The following is a 12,998-nucleotide window of genomic DNA, read 5'->3' as shown; positions in this document are numbered from 1 at the left end:
TATTCGATGATGAAAATAAACTGTTGTCTCTTGTTTTCGGCCAACACTTTTTTCAGCATCCGTTGTCTGTTGTCTGATGCCAGTTTTGTTGTAGTGACATATTCTGGTAATGACAGTGTAGGATATGTGACCTAACATCTACCTTGCACACTTTTGTAATTAACCAACATAAATGATCTTGAATACATGAAAGAGCAAATGATATGCTCACTCATTAAGTTGACAAAATTTACAAGATTGTGCACAATTTGTACTTGATTAACAATATATGCAACTCGGAGATGTAGCCAACACACTTATATATGCAGGGATCAAAACAATTAAGCTATTAGGACATATTATTCCAACTCCAAAGGTTAAAAACACTAAGAATACTGCTACCTTATTTAAGAGCCAATATGAATTATAAAGCAACAACTGCAGCTAATTCCCACTCTCTTTTGTAGAGATGGTAATCAATTTCACACCACCATCTCTACCTCACTTGTTTATTTAGAAAACTGAACAATAGTTGTTTAGAGTTGATCAGATTAACATAAAGCATTCACACACACTCTTCTCTAAAAAATTTCAAACAACACTTGCTGATTGGCTGATAAAGAACCCTGATAGGATTAGGTCACAAGTGTTTTTTTAGAATCTATTTTATCCGTCACCATTGGTCACGTCCATTATTCAAGCTGTAATGCTTGCTTATTCTGTTCTGATCCAACTCGATCTCCCCACAAATTTTTGCATCTTGCTAGAAGTTACCTACTCAATATTGCGTTACTGTATGATCCCACAATGGTACAAGATTTATCTCGTGTGAGTATAATTTACAATTTCTGTTGATATAATTCACGTCGTTCCCCTCTCTCCTGATGAAAATTAAGAATTTACGGAAGAAGAAACAATTTCCATGTTGATCTCCATCTTGTCTTAGGAAATCACACATAATCCCCCATGTTTCAAATTTGATTTTTCCCTCGATCAGTGATCTTTTTTTGAAATGTGATTTTATTCTATTTTCTTTCATCTCGCAACCATCAATGTGCATACCAGAGCTATATTTTGATATGATTTAGAATTTCCTTTTTATTTAATTTTTAGTTATTATTTTACGAAGGTTTGTAGTTAAGTATTACAATACACACACGTACTGGAGCATGCCTTGGAAGGTTAATGCCTTTGGAGACAAAACTAAAGAATTATATATTGTTTGGGCTTTTCAAGTAAAACTCCTATCTGGTATTAGAGTTGCAAGGGGTGCTCCGAGTCTATCCCATTTATTCTTTGCAGATGACTCATGTGTATTGCAAAGCTAATGATGATTCTGCAGCCCATGTGAATCATATGTTGCAAATCTTTGAACAAGCTTCGGGGCAGCAAATAAACAAAGGCAAATCTTCTATACATTTCAGATCCAACACATTACAGGATGCGAGGATTTCAATATGCAATACTTTTGGTTTCTCAGAAGAAAATGAGGGCACTACATACCTGGGACTTCCACTGTAGGGCGTAACAAGAAGGCAATCTTTGGTTACCTCAAAAGTAGAATGCAAACCAGAATTGAAGGTTGGGACAAAAAGTATTTATCGAAGGGCGGTAAGGAATTACTCATCAAAACGGTTTCACAAGCTTTACCAACATACGCAATGAGCATTTTTCTCTGATGCCAAAGCAATTGTGTAACGATCTGGAAAGCTTAATGTGCAAATACTTGTGGCCAGAATCAGCAAATAAACCCAAAAGTATTCATTGGATGTCCTGGGATCGTATGTGCTTGAAAAAATCTGAGGGTGGTTTGGGGTTTAGAAAATTATACGACTTCAATATAGCACTACTTGGGAAGCAGGCTTGGAGGCTAATGACAAGAAAAGATAGCATGGTCAGCAAGATTTATAGAGCTCGGTATTTTCCAGACGGTAATTTTTTGACTGCTAAACTGGGCTCCAACCCAAGTTATGTTTGGAGAAGTATTCTTCAATCTCAGGACCATTTAAAATCAGGTGCTACACTTCGCGTTGGTAATGGATGCACTATTGACATCAAAAGAGATCCTTGGCTGCCTTGCGACAACGATCCATTTGTTCATACAGAACATGAAGCTTTACAAGGAAATAAAGTTTCATCCCTCATGACAACGAATAGTGCTAGTTGGGATACAGATCTGGTGAAAGATATTTTCTGTGAAAGAGACGCTCTTTTGATTCTATCAATTCCACTTCAAAGAAGGGAGGATGATTCGCGGTTCTGGAGGAAAGATAAGCTCGGCCAATACACAGTTAAAAGTGCATATGCTGCGATCCGCGAAGGCATAACAAACAACCATTCAAGCAGCAACTCTGGTTTCTGGAACAAAATCTGGAACTTGAAGATCCCGTTAAAAATTAAACATTTCATATGGAGAGCTATTAATAGAGACTGTTTGCGTTTGCCTACCAAAGAAATGTTGATCAGCAGAAAGGTGGAAGTTAATGCAAGATGCCCAGTTTGTAATACAGCTGCAGAAACAGCATTTCATGTTCTAGTCTCCTGTCCAATTGCAGCTCTCTGCTGGCAGCATCTGGGTTATACATTTGATACACACACAAATACGAGCTTGGAAGAATGGGCAGCTGAGATGTTACACCACAGCAGAAGAAACCTTATCAACAAGGTTTTCATGGTAGCATGGGCTATATGGAACAACAGAAACGATATCGTGTGGCAACAAAAAAGCAAGGAGTGCGTTGAGATAGTGTCATCATCTTTACAGGTACTTAACAACTGGGAGAGTGCACAAGATAAGTCTTTCGATAATTCTATTGGGTTCATAACTCAAGCGGACGGCGATGTGCACTGGAAATCACCACAACTAGGAATTGTTAAGGTAAACACCGATGCAGCTATTTTTGACGACTCCAATCACTACAATTACGCCATGGTGGCATGAGATCATGAGGGAGCACTGATGGAAGCTATATCAAGCTGCAGGTCAGGAAGTTTAAACGCAGAAATAGCAGAGGCCATCGGTATTCGCGAAGCCTTAAGCTGGGTGAAAAGCAAAAATTGGCCAGCAGCTGTATTGGAAACAGATTGCTTAAATGTGGTACAAGCCATCAGATGTTCGTCTGTTAACCTGTCTTATCTGGGGAGGGTAGTAGATGAATGCAAGCAATTACTTGTAGAATTAAAGTCGCGAAATGTGACTTTAAAATTTGTTAAGCGGTCTGCGAACATGGTAGCTCTATTTAGCGAGATACTCAAGTTCCATAGCTGATCATAAATGGGGGTAGAGGATACTCATCCGGACTTAATTTCTGTATTAGTAAAGGATTTGAAAGTTCAATAAAATCTTTCCTTTTCTGGCAAAAAAAAAAAGTAAAATGGTTATTGTTGATAAATACGAATATTGGAGTTCTTATAAAATGAATGGTTCTAATAGAATATAGATACTTTACATTTTTTTTTTCACAATATGGAGAAAATGTTTCAATGCAAATAAGCTCATAGTAGACCCATTGCGGGGCTCCACTAGTGGGTGAGGGCCCATTTGATAACAACTGAACCACGTCAGTTTAGCTGGACGAACAAAAATTGAACTATTAACATCATTTGTTAAGTTTGTTGTAATTATGTAAATCAGAGTTTGTGTATATCAGAGTTTGTGTATATGTTTCAGTGTGTGAGGTGTGGAACAGAATAAGGAACAAGAGGTTTTTTTTTTTAATTTCTGTTATAATTGTTCAATCTTTTGTCTCCTTTATATAATAGGAGAATACAAACCAAATACATGAATGATAAAAGATACATGATCAGATACATCTCCTAATTCTATGAACCATACTTAATGCACTCCTCAACTTCCATAATATTAGTTTATCCAGCATATTCCTCCCTTAAACTAATTCCTTGCGATCCTTCATTCCCATCATCCTTTTGTAAGCATCCAGCAAGGCTTTGGACATTGGTTTAGTGAGCACATCTGCAACCTGATCTCGACTAGCAACATGACGTAAATGCACATTCTTCTCCTTTACATGCTCCCGAATAAAATGGAATCGAACATCAATGTGTTTACTCCTTTCATGATGCACTGGATTCCTGGCAAGCTCAATTGCAGACTTGTTGTCGATGCAAACTTCAGTTGATCTCTGTTGTGGAATTCTCAAATTACTAAGTAACCTTCTTAACCAAATAGCATGACAAACACAGTGAGAGGCTGCTACATATTCTGCCTCACAGGTTGATAATGCCACTATCGGCTGCTTCTTAGAATACCATGTAAAGGCAGTGTTTCCCATAAAAAACAAGTAACCATATGTGCTTTTTCTTTCATCCACATCTCCACACCAATCACTATCAGAATATCCCTGCAATTTGTAGTCCTCAGTTCTGGAATAAAACAATCCCAGAGTTTTTGTTCCTTGGATATAACGTAGAATTCTTTTAATTGCCTTCCAGTGTGACTGTTTCGGATCTTCCATAAATCTGCTCATAATTCCAACACTATATGCAATGTCGGGTCTTGTGCATGTAAGATATCTCAAGCTTCCAACCAAACTTTGATATAAATTTGCCTCCACTGAATTTCCTCCCTCAAATTTAGAAAGTTTTGTACCTAATTCCATGGGTGTTGCTGCTGGATTACAGTGCTCCATTCTGAACTTCTTCAATATAGCATTAGCATATGCTTCTTGAGATATAAAAATTCCTGATTTTTCTTGCTTTGCTTCGATTCCAAGAAAAAATTTCATCAAACCCAAATCTGTCATCTCGAATTCTTGGGACATCTCCTTCTTAAACTCCTTAATCATCACTTCATTGTTGCCCATAAAAATAAGATCATCAACATAAAGTGCAACGAATAGTAAATTACCTCGTCTTTCTTTGACATAAAGAGCAGCTTCATATGGACATTGAACAAATCCATTTTTCTTAAAGTAGGCATCAATGCGAGTGTTCCAAGCTCGTGGCGCCTGTTTTAAACCATATAGTGTTTTAAACAATCTCAACACCATTCCTTCTTTACCTGGTTTTGCGTATCCAGGTGGCTGGTGCACGTACACCTCCTCTTCTAGCTTGCCGTTTAAAAAGGCTGATTTTACGTCCATCTGGTAAATAGGCCATTTGTGTTGAGCAGCTTGAGAGATCAGCAGCCTTATTGTCTCCATCCTTGCTACAGGTGCAAAAACTTCATCATAATCTATTCCAGCCTTCTGTCGATAGCCCTTTGCTACCAACCTCGCTTTATATCTTTCTACTTCTCCTTGTGCATTTAGTTTCTTCTTATAAACCCATTTAACATCGATAGGTTTACATCCTTCTGGAGGTTCCACCAGTTCCCAGGTTTTGTTCTTCTCAATAGCTTTAATTTCATCATCCATTGCTGCTTTCCACATCTTATCTTTTACTGCTTCTCCAAAATCTATGTTTTCTGCATCAGCCACCAAACATACTAAGTGCACCTCACCATGTTCATATATATCTTGTAAACTTCGAGTTCTAGGATTTCTCGGCTCATCCTCATCTGATTCTTCATTTTCAGCATCAAAACTTGTTGCTGAAATCGTAGAAATCTGAATATCATCTTCTGTTGTTTCCTTATCATGTGCTTTACTCCAACTCCATACATCATCTTCTTGTATCTTCACATCTCGACTCACAACAACCTTCATAGCAACTGGATCAAGTAGTCTGTAGGCTTTTGTTTTCTCATCATAGCCAATAAAAATATATTTCTTGCTTTTATCATCCAACTTTGTTCTTCTCTGATCAGGAACATGTGAATATGCCACACTCCCAAAAACTTTCAAGTGTGAGACAGTAGGCTTCCTGCCACTCCATAATTCTTGAGGTGTTTTATTCCCCAAGTTTGAATGTGGGCAGCGATTCTGAATGTAAACAGAACACTGCACTGCTTCTGCCCAGAGTTCTTTTGGCAGTTCCTTGCTCTTTAACATTGATCGAACCATGTCTAGAATTGTTCGATTTTTCCGTTCAGCCACGCCATTCTGCTGTGGTGAATAAGGGGCTGTTAAGAACCTTCTAATGCCATGTTCTTCACAGTATTCTGTAAAAGCATTTGAAGTATATTCTCCTCCTCTATCAGAACGCAATCCCATGATTTGCATTCCTCTCTTCTTTTCAACCAACACTTTGAATTTCTTGAAAACTTTTAATGCCTCAGATTTTTCAATTAAGAAATAAACCCAAGTTCTTCGAGAATAATCATCAATAAAAGTGATGAAGTACCTCTTGGAGCCATATGATCCAGGTGTGATAGGACCACATATATCCGTATGCACCAACTCGAGAGGCTTTGAAGCACGATAAGTCGCCTTTTTCCGGAATGAACTCCTTGTTTGTTTTGCCAGCACACAATCTTCACAAAAACCGCCTGTATGATCCATGCTTGGTAGTCCATGAACCATTCCTTTGTTGGCCAACTCCTTCAAACCACCATAGTGTAAGTGGCCAAGTCTCTTGTGCCATAAAGTTGCTGTATCTTCTGATTTTGCTTGTAAACATTTCTCCTGTATGTTCTTCAGATTCAGCTTGAACATTAGATTTGGAGACATTTCAGTTTTAGCAACTGTCCTGCCATTTTTGTCCTTCAAGCACATGACTTTATCTCTCATAAAAATTGAGTATCCTTTTTCAATTAGCTGTCCAAGACTCAGAATATTATTCTTCATGTCAGGGACATAATACACATCTTCAATTTTTCCTCGTTGGCCATCCTTTCTAGTGAAACATACTTCACCCTTTCCTTTTACTTCTATCTTCGAAGAATCTCCAAATGACACAACTCCAGAATTTACTTCCTTCAGATTAGTAAAGAGATGTTTGAGGCCAGTCATATGATTGCTGGCCCCACTATCAAGATACCACATAATATCATCTTCAGGAATCATACCTTTGCAGGCCATTAGTAGAACACCTTTGTCTTGTTGCTCCTCCGTTTCGACTAGATTTGCATTTTCTTCAACCTTCTTGTTAAACCAGCAGTCTTTGGCATAATGTCCAAACTTTCCACAATTATAACATTCTACAGATCTGCTTCCTCTTCCAGAATATGATCTTCCACCTCTGCCACGGCCACGTCCTTGACCACGCCAGTTTTGTTGATTTGTCTGCACTTTCTCTTCAAATCTGTTGTTTACAGGACCTCTTCCTCTTCCTCGAGTAAAAAACTGTTTTGCACGTCCACGTCCTCTTCCTCTACTGTATTGCGTATATAGGACTTTATCTTTGTCTTCAACTGAGACATCAGTTTTCAATGCTTGAGATTCTGTCTCCTCCTTCTTTAGTAATCTGTCTGAATATGCTTGCAGAGATCCCATCAGTTGATCAACAGTCATGGTCTCTATATCATTTGACTCTTCAATAGAGATTCCAACAAGTTGCAATTTTGTATTTAAAGATCTTAATATTTTTTCATTCACACGTGCATCTTCAATCTTTTCTCCATAATTCTTCATTTGATTTACAACAGAGGAAACCCTCGTGAAGTAATCCAGGACTGATTCCGTATCTTTCATACGTAAAGACTCAAATTCACCACGTAGAGTTTGTAATCGTACCTTCTTTACTTTGTCAACACCTTTAAAATTGTTCTGCAAAATCTCCCAGGCCTCCTTTGCTTTTGTTGCAGATGCAATCTTCTCAAACATGCCTTCATCCAGGCCCATATGTATAATAGACAGAGCTTGCTGATCTTGTTTTCGAGATTTTGCCAGATTGTTTTTCTGCGCTTGATTCAACGCTCCTTCATTCTCTGGTTCCTCGTATCCTTTGTCAACAATTTCCCATGCCTCCTGTGATCCAAGCAAAGCTTTCATCCGAATACACCAGTGGCTATAATTTTCTTTGGTAAGTTTTGGAACAGCAAAAGAGTTATTCATGTTTGTAGTGCTCTGATACCAAGCTGTTGTAATTATGTAAATCAGAGTTTGTGTATATCAGAGTTTGTGTATATGTTTCAGTGTGTGAGGTGTGGAACAGAATAAGGAACAAGAGGTTTTTTTTTAATTTCTGTTATAATTGTTCAATCTTTTGTCTCCTTTATATAATAGGAGAATACAAACCAAATACATGAATGATAAAAGATACATGATCAGATACATCTCCTTAATTCTATGAACCATACTTAATGCACTCCTCAACTTCCATAATATTAGTTTATCCAACAAAGTTTTCATGTCTCTGGAGTATGGACGAGACAAAAAAGTTTCTGGACGATTGGGTCACTGAAATGCAGCTCGACCATTGAGATGGTGTATAAACAAGATCGCTGGTTACTTCTTTAACATGAAATAACAAATAAATAGTATTTCTTTCTTTTAGCATAAACATTCCTTATTAATTTTAAGTTAATGTTTATGTATCATAAATTTTAAGGGATCTTTTTAAAAATACCCATCTGTAAAATTATTTTTTTAAAAATACTACCATCTTTTTCATTGTTTTTAAAAATACCTTTTCATAAAATTTTTTTTCAAAAATACGATTTGCAACTTTTGCAACCTCATTTGCAACCTTGGGCGGCGCAGCCGTAAAAGTTGCAAAGGTTGCAAATGATTTTGCAAAAGTTGCAAATGAGGTTGCAAAAGTTGCAAATAAAAATGGAAAGTTGCAACTGTTGCAACTGCAATTGCAACTAGTTCAACTGAAAACTGTAAGTTGCAAAAGTTGCAAATGAGGTTGCAAAGGTTGCAAATGAAGTTGCAACTGCAGTTGCAAAAGTTACTAAATGCAACTGAAAACTATATATAGTTGTAAATGAGGTTGCAAAAGTTGCAAATGAGGTTGCAACTGCAGTTGCAACTTTTGCAACTTCATTTGCAACCTCAGTTGCAACTAAATGCAACTGAAAACTGTAAGTAACAACAGATGTATGGTGTGCCCCTGGCGGGGCCATTAGATTACAATAGAATCAACTGAATGCAACCATATGCACCTGAAAATGAGGTCGAAAATGACATTTGAAAACTGGAACTTGAAATCAGGAATTCAGCTGCATATGAAGTTGCAAAAGAGGTTGCAACACGGCTGGCGCCGCCTGTAGTTGCAAATGAGGTTGCAAAAGTTGCAAACAGTATTTTTGAGATTTTTTTTTTATGAAAAGGTATTTTTAAAAATAATTCTGGAAGGTAGTATTTTTGAAAACAATAAAAGAAAAGATAGGTAGTTTTGTAGATTTCCCAAATTTTAATTATGATATGATAAATATAATCAATTATCTACTATAATATAGTGAGGTGTAAAATAATATATTGATTTTATATTATTGTTATTATTATATTTATGCAAATTTTGTTTAACCTTAAAGTCATTATATTTAAATAAAATATATTTTTTGAATGCATAACTTATAAAATCATAGCTCTTAATTAATAATAATCAAATAAATATAATATAATCAAATTTTACATATATTTGTTTACAAATTTAAACGGTTAAGAAATTATGGTTGAATTTTATCAAACAACCACTCATTATCTCGTTCAGAAATTATATCATTCAGAAATTATTATCATTCAAAAAAAATTGTTCAGATTTATCAAATTACCCCTGAGACTCATCTCTATTCAAAATGAGTCTATTCAAAATGAGTCCTACCTCTTGACCCATTTTTGGGGATATCTTGATAAAGTAGGCAACATTGGTATTATGTTATTATATACAAATCATATTCTCACATTTGCATTCTACTCCCCACTCTAACAAGAAATAAAAAAAGTAACATCAATTTTTTGCTACCCCAATTTTTTGATTGTTGTAAAAAATTTCAGAATTTGTGCAACATTTTTTGTGCCTTATTGTAGATGAGAGCGATATTATAACCATTTTGCAAGGTATTTGATACAAAGGTAAATTGTTGCAGTTACATTTGTTAATAATTGATACTATTTTATTTTCTCTTTATTATTTTATATAAAATTATAATTAAATAATTATATATAACTTAACCATATATATGTGCGTGTTTAAGAGAGGGAGAGAATACTTATAATATAAGTTTTACTTTAATTTAATTAGTAATAGACTTTTTTTTATGTAATGTACATTATGTATTAGTAATTACTGATAAACTTGATATTATATTTTATAAAAACTTAATTTTTAAAATTAAATTTTTCGTAAATTGAATATATTAAAATTTAAATGATAAACTTCCTACAATATAATTAATTTGTATCTCAAAAAATAGTGATATAAAATTGGTAACCACAATTAACTTAACATATAAGGTTATCTTTAATTTTTATAAAATAAATTATTCATAATGAACATATAGTTTTATTTTATTTTAATTAAAACTAATGTGGGAGTGTTTGGATATTTTGACACTTATATAAAATAGGTGGTTTATAAAGCAAAAAAATTTGCTAGTTGTTTGCGACTAGGCCCAGCCCATCTTGTAGCCCACTTATACCTAGGACCTATTTGCACATAGGGAAACCCTAAACTAAGTATAAACTTAGTAGCAGCCGCCTCCACATCCCTTCTCATCATCTTATGGGTTCCCTATATCTCACCCTAATCTAGGTATCACCGAGTCCTCTCCAGATCTCTTCTCTGAGCCCTATCTAGATCTCTGTTCTCATGGGTTCCATCTCACAGTGCTTCTTGTTATACTAAGGTATATGTTTATACTCTTTACAATTTTAAATGTACTACATGAACACATATTGATATAAACATGTGTGTTAGTGGTTTTTCATTTCAGTAGCTAGATATGACCTTTGGTGTATCTCTTCCTTAATGATTGTATATTTAGGCTATACATATATGATGAATTTGTTGTGATCTCTATTCCTCATATATTTCATATAAGATCTTGATTTAAGTGAATTTTAATTTTAATATATTATATTTGTAAATTAATGAATTTATTATGAAATATGTGTTTGATTCTTATTTATATGAAAAAAATCAGTAAAAGAATATGAATAATGATTCTTTGCATTACTATACACTATCCAAAATTACAATAGTGGTGAAAACTTCTTATTTTAATGTCCACTATGCAAGTAAAATAGATCACATAAGTGAATAAGGAGTCTATGAATGTTACACACACACACATAGTGTATTTGAATTGAAACTTTATGCTATTAGATTTGAATATTGCACCTTCAACATTTTAATATACACGTGGCTAATTACTTGTTTGCGGAATCAATGAAGAAAATTCTCCAGTATTCTCTAAATTAATTATATTCTCCAGGTATTATAACATAAACTTTTAGATATAAAATTATAACACTAATATATTTTATATTCTCAGGGTAGTATAACATAAACTTTTAGTTATAATATTATAACATTAATATATTTTTTTGTACCTCAATACTATTCATACTTTGTTGTGTAGATTTATTAAGATATTATAGTTAGGTACACCCTATATGTGGCTCACAGAAGTTAACGAAACAGTAAATTCATAGGATTAAGATAACACAACTACTCAACTTTTTTGAAGATGTAAAAGTTTAATAAGGTTATAATTAAATCTGAAAGAAACAATCTAAGCAATGATAGGACTCGGAGATGATTAGAAAATATGTTACATAGGTAATTCAAAAGGTAATCTAAGTTCAACAGAATATGAGCAATTGCAACAAAGCTAGACAGCTTAAACATTTATTGTTGTCTTGTTTATGAAGGTGTGACAGAATGAGACTAACTTGTAGGGATGGGCATTCACCCCGCCCCGCTCGACCCCGATCCGATCCCCGCCCCGATCGGGTTGGGGATTCGGGAAATTTTTCGGAGGCGGGGATCGAGGAACGTTTTATAAACAATTCGGGGATTGGGTCTCCCCGATCCCCGACCCCGATTGTGTGTGTATATATATATATATATAATACTAAATATATTATGAAAAATAGATAACTTTTATAATATAATATAATTTAAAAAATGATATTTATTTTTATTGATAGATTATAAATATTTTAAAATTATCGTTTATTTATATTATAAATCAATTTTAATATGATTTGATATTGAAAATATAAAATATTACTATTTTATCAGTATATTAGGATTTAGCAGTTAGTTTTTATATTAAAAAGTATATTATATATTATAAACTTATTATTGTTTTATTAAAAATTAAAATTTCCCGAATCCCCACAAGGATCCCCGTTCCCCGTTCGGGGCGGGATCGGAGAGGAAAATAATCCCCGTTCGGGGTTCGGGGATGGGTATTGAATTCGGGGATCAGGGTCGGGGATAGCTCTCCCCGACCCCGAAGTGCCCCCGTGCCCATCCCTACTAACCTGATCCTGCGAGCAGTTACCTGGAAATGACTGTCCTGAACCTGCCGGTAGTTTTTGGCAAGTTACACATCTGTCAGGAAAACCTAGCAGAGTATAGTTAATCAACTTGGATCGGTCAGATCTTGTCATTTCTCAAAATCCAAAGACGGGACTGGTCTAGGTGTCTACAACCGAAGAAATTGCAGGCAAAACTATTTTCTCAACATCGAGATTCGACTTCTTTTGTTCCAAAACATCCATCAGTGTCTTGCACTTACCTAGTCTCCGATATTGAAATCGCGTAGCAATAAGGGGTACTTCTCCCACTTTGTCTCCAAAAGTTCTTAAAGTTGCAACTGAGACAACTTCAGCTGTTTTCTCCAAGATCACAGTATAAAAGCCTCGATAATCTAATCGTTTCACCTCCGATAGCCTGCTAAAGATTACATCTTCAGCAACATCCCTCCCATTTCAAGGTTCTTTTACAGACTGGAAAAATTCATGCATCACAGTAAGAGCCTGATTCAGCTTTTTGGTTGTCTTGACATTAATCACATTTTCCTCATTCTTTAAAATAGTCCAACTTAAATTATTGTCCCCAACCACAAATGTTTTTCCCAACAATTCACCAAGGCCAGCAGATATGCCCTTGCACTTTTCACTACAAAACCATTTCTTCCTCTCTGGGTCTGCAACACAATACCCTCGTTTGGATTTTTGAGAAATGAAAAGATTTGACCCACCAAGTTGATTAACTAT

Source organism: Daucus carota, chromosome 5 (assembly GCF_001625215.2).
Source record: "Daucus carota subsp. sativus chromosome 5, DH1 v3.0, whole genome shotgun sequence".
NCBI classification, from domain to species: Eukaryota; Viridiplantae; Streptophyta; class Magnoliopsida; order Apiales; family Apiaceae; genus Daucus; species Daucus carota.
This window is presented reverse-complemented; position numbering follows the sequence as displayed.